The sequence below is a fragment of the Engraulis encrasicolus genome, chromosome 8, assembly GCF_034702125.1.
Source record: "Engraulis encrasicolus isolate BLACKSEA-1 chromosome 8, IST_EnEncr_1.0, whole genome shotgun sequence".
NCBI classification, from domain to species: Eukaryota; Metazoa; Chordata; class Actinopteri; order Clupeiformes; family Engraulidae; genus Engraulis; species Engraulis encrasicolus.
The window spans coordinates 36,041,021-36,046,020 of NC_085864.1; the positions used below are offsets into that span (position 1 = coordinate 36,041,021).

At 48.1% G+C, this 5,000-nt stretch overlaps 1 protein-coding gene across 4 annotated transcripts in view; it reads left to right on the forward strand.

Moving 5' to 3' along the window:
• Nucleotides 1-5,000, forward strand: part of ulk2 (unc-51 like autophagy activating kinase 2) — a 66,094-nt gene that overhangs the window by 38,540 nt on the left and 22,554 nt on the right. The gene's annotated exons all lie outside the window — the stretch shown is intronic.

Below are 5,000 nucleotides of genomic sequence, written 5' to 3' on the forward strand. Positions count from 1 at the left end.
ACCATCAGGCCAGGGCTGGTACTCTGGAATACAGGCAGGGCTCAAATTAACACCAGCCAACCGGCCAAATGTTAGTGAAATTTAAAATGTTAGTTTGGCTAGCCACTTTGACCCATGAGCGTGTGGTTGGCTATTAAGATTAAAATCTACAAACTAATTTGGCTGGTGACGAAAAAAAAGTTAATTTAGAGCCCTGCATACAGGGCAGTTCCCGGTGGGCCGACGGTCCTCAGGAACGGATGCTGTTTGGGTTTTTTATGCTACTGAAAAGCCCACCTGGGAAACTCCAACTCCCATTGTCATAGTGACCCAGCACTCAACAGCACACAACAAAATTACATTCAGTGCAAAGGGGGCAGCCCATGACTGCCCACCCCACTTACCCATGACTGAGGTATTATCTCAGAAACCGGTTCAGAGTTTAGAGGGGGTCATGCAAAATCGCCAGGGACCTTGTTTTTGGTCCCAGTGCAGCTCTGTTGCCAGTGTGTTTCACATCGACGTGCCAACCCCTGTGAGCCTAGCCCCAAGTCCTCGCTTGGCCATAGCTCATGCCCAGGGCCCTAAATTAACCTTTTTCATCACTAGCCAAAATGGCAAGTAGATGTTAATCTCTGTAGTGAAACACATTGTCTACCAGCCAAACTGAATTTTCACCAGCACTTGGCCAGTTGGCAGGTGTTAATTTAGAACCCTGCTCACGCCTGAAAAATCTCCCACTTTGTTTGCTCTACTCCTCCACTTCACTCGGCTCCACTCCTCCTGTGTCCTATGTCAGAACACGATTCCTCCACTCCTTCTGACCCTCCCACGTGCCAGTTTTTCGTTGTCATCGCCAATGCGTTTCACATCGACGTGCCAACCCCTGCAAGCCCATCCCCATCCCCGAGCCCTAGCCCACGCCTGAAAAATCTCCCGCTTTGTCGCAACACGACTCCTCCACTCTACTCCTCTCCACTCTTCTCCACTCCTTCCCGACGCTTCCCATGTGCCATGTTTGAACACGTCTCTGCGACGTTAACACGGAGGAGGCCGTTACTGTTGTGAAGTTTAACCGCCACTTAGGTCAGACTACACTGTAAGCAAACATTGCAGAGAGATTTGCATGGGCTGTTGGTGCATTGTGCTTCAGGATAATGGAGTATTAGACGTTGAAGGCAGTGGTGGGATGAGGGGGGTGGGGTGTGTGTGTGTGTGTGTGTGTGTGTGTGTGTGTCTGTGTGTCTGTGTCTCTGTGTCTGTGTCTGTGTGTGGGGGGGGTGGGGTAACAGACCTTCACACCTGAGTGGGCCTTAGCGACTGTATAAACACAAAAGTCAATTTAGTCGTCCGCTAAGCCCTAACGACAGCAGCGGCGGCAGCAGCCCTTTTGTTTGTTTTGTTCCTGTTAATGAGCATTATGATGTCGCTGCACAAAGAGATTTCCGTTTGCTGCGCAGTACCGCAGAATACCGAGAGGAAAGGAGAGGCCCGAGAGGATTATCTCCTTGTTGAATTAGTGTATTAGATCTGTTTCGAAACGACGGTGGACTTGTCATTTCCAGCCCTCTCTTCCTCCCCCTCTCCCTCCCTCTCTCCCTTTCTCTCTCCCTTCTTCAGCCATCCTTTCATTCCTTGAGTATTTAATTACAGAGGTCTAGTGGAGTGCACACTCCCAAAGCAGGAGCAGGACTGGTTAGTTTGTGAAGACTCTCATTCACCCAGGACGTCTTAAAGTCAAATGAGTTTGGTTTTATTTATTTTTTATTTGAAAATAATGTAGTGTAGTGTAATATAGTATAGTGTAACGTAATGTAAGCTTAATTTCTCTGTAGTCATTTAATGTAATGTAATGTAGTAGAGTTTTTTTTGGGAGAGGGAGTAAAATAACCCCAAGACGCGAATAACTTTCCTCCATACCCCCTCCATAACTGCCTTGATCAATCACCCTGCTCGATCTCTCTGCTCACACCATGCTGCAGTGTCGTCTCCTCGACCTCTGTCCAGCCCTTCCCCTCCCTTCCCTTCCCTTCCCTTCCCTTCCCTTCCCTTCTCTTCTCTCCCCTTCCCTTCCCTTCCCTTCCCTTCCCTTCCCTTAACTTCCCTTCCCTTCCCTTCCCTTCCCTTCCCCTCCCTTCCCTTCCCCGGCAGCTGAAGCAGCCATACTACAGTGTTATATGTGGCAGGCAGCAGCAGTGTCATATACACCTTTGTGCGAAGCTCATTTTCTCGCTGTTCGCTCATAAACGTGCGCCCGCCATTCGGTGTCAGACTGTTAATGTTTCGCTCGCTTGAAATTCCACAAGGCCGTCAAGGTGTCGGCTTGCTGCTAAATGTGCGCTTGTGCTGAGCCAAGCACGCTAAAGGAGGTCAGCGGCACAAAGTGGGTTATTGAATGCGTATCTGCTTGGAATATTGCTCTGCTGAGGTGGGCGTCTTCATCAATATGAGCTACCAATGAGCTTGTTTTAAGGATATTTTCTTTAGGGCTTTTTATTGCTTTTATTTGTGATAGGATAGTGAGAGGGGGACAGGAAACGAGTGGGGGGAGAGAGACGGGGAAGGACAGGCAAATGACCCGGGCCGGAATCGATGTGAAAGCCAGAATACAACTCACCCATGGTTCTTCTTTGTGATTTGGAGTCCTCCTGGGGCAATATCCACAAAATGGCAAACAAAAAGACTCCTACAACACCCTGCAACGAGGCTGTGGGCTTTCATTCAAAATATAATGTTAACTGAGATGTTTAAACCTTGGGACTGCAGCAGAATTGCCACTGCTGTATCACACTGGGCATATGAAAAAATGACTGATTTAGCACCTGCAAATCAATGCCCTGACGACTCTTTCTATGGCGTTTTGTGGATATTGCGGTACCTAATTTCTCCAGAAGGGCTCCACATCATACGGAAGTGCCATAGATGAATTGTATTCTGGTGTTTACATCAGAATTAAGGCCCCAATTACAAAAACCCGGTGTTTCCCTTTAACAAAGCCCAAACACAGGCCCCTAACCTCCGGCATGCTACTGCACTGCGTTGTAGTGGCTTGGTATTGTAGCTCAGCTCGATGGGTACAGTAGCTTATATTGACACGACAGCGGATTGGTTTTGTCACCAGAGTTGGGCTATCTATCTCCTTCGCTATCTCTATCTGTTTCTGCCGACGGTGTTAACTTTAAATGACCTTCCTGTAAGCTCTGAAAGTTGCCTGTGGCAGACATTCCTACTTGACTGGCGGCTTTTCTCTTCCAAGTTGAATTGTTTTTCTGTTTTGGTTTGGTGTGTCACACACGCACATGCACGACGCCGCACCTCCCTGTCAAAACCACTTCCCTCTCTCCTGGTCTTGGTCTCTGTCTGTCTGTCTGTATATCTCTCTCTCCCTTTGTCTCTGTTTATCTCTGTCTGTATGCATCTCTCTCTCTCTCTCTCTCTCTCTCTCTCTCTCTCTCTCTCTCTCTCTCCACTAGGTGCATTTGTTTTTGTCTCTAAATAGCTGCGGGCGATAGACAGCCTCCCGCTACATCACGTGCCAAAACCTTCTCCTCCACTGCCACCGACCACACCACCCTCCCACATTTGTCACACTGTTTTCCCACATCTCTCCTGAACTCGGTCAGGTCCCTCAAGTCTAGTCACACCACTCCTGTCTTGTGCCTCCTTTGTGTTATTGTTTTAGTCTGTCTGTCTGTCTGTCTGTCTGTCTGTCTGTCTGTCTGTCTGTCTGTCTGTCTCTCTCTCTCTCTCTCTCTCTCTCTCTCTCTCTCTCTGTCTCTCTCTCTCTCTCTCTCTCTCTCTCTCTCTCTCTCTCTGTTAGTCTTGATCTCTCCGCTTGTCTCTTTCTTCTTCCACACAGTATATATTAAAAAAAAAAAAAGATTTTGGCTATGTCCTTTGTTTTCCATTTCCCAAGATGTCGTAGGTCTCATATCCAGTTAAGCGCTTGTGCCTTGTTATGCGAGTTTGTCTTGGCTTGGGCCTTTTGGCTTGGCCTTGGTGCATTGCTCTTGACAAACTGTCTCTTTGGTTATTTGGCATCGCCAACCCAGAGCACACCCTGGCTTTAACTCCAGGTGCTTGGGGAGTGGGCAGGTTCTAACTTATCTGGTGTCTGCTTGCAAAGAGATGCCTCCTATTTTATTTGTTCATTTTGGCCCCTTATGCCTGCTTATTTGGCATCTCTGCGTAACTCTTTGGCTTAATCCCTGGTGCCTGGGCAGGGTCCAACAGCTCATCTGGTGCTTGCTTGCCAGAGAGAGATGCCTCTTGTGTTTCCAGGAGACCCCGTTTGGCACTTGGTGCGCAGATGCCCCGAGTGACAGGCCTCTGAAGCCTTGAATAGGCATAGTCACCCCCTTTAACAGGCACGCACGCACGCACGCACGCACGCACGCACGCACACACGCACACACATACGCAAATTGCCCTGAAGCAGGCCAATTTTTTTTTATCTTTAAAAAAAAAAAAAGTTTTTTAATCAGCACTTGCTTCAGTGCTCTGCCATTACCCAACCCCACTCCACCCCAATAAAGTCCTCCACCCTAAAGACTCATCAGGGTAGACCAATGCAGGTCACCACCAGTAATGCACACTCTGCTTTAAAACTAAGCTAACTAAGCCCCTTCCCTCAGCAGAAAAAGACAAAACCGAGCTGTTTGACCTACAAACCGCTCTTTTGTTGAAAAGTCACTCTCATTGTGTTGGTACAATTGATGCAGAACTTGTTCAGTAGCACAGATAAGTCTGTATAAGACCGCAAAGGAGGTGAATTTGTGGAACGAGGAAAACAAACAAAGCCAAGCTAACACTGGCCCGTGTTTTCCTTTTGTTTTGTTTGTGTTGGCGCCGGTGCCGTCTGTCTAAGCTAATGCTACTCATTTGTCACGATGTTCTTCGACAGCAAACAAAGAGTTATCCCCTCTGACTGAGTGCCTAGGCCTAGGGGATGTATACCGTATGTGTATGTGTGCTCAGCACGTGCATGTGTGCACTGTGTTCTGTGGTTAGCCGTCTCGCGT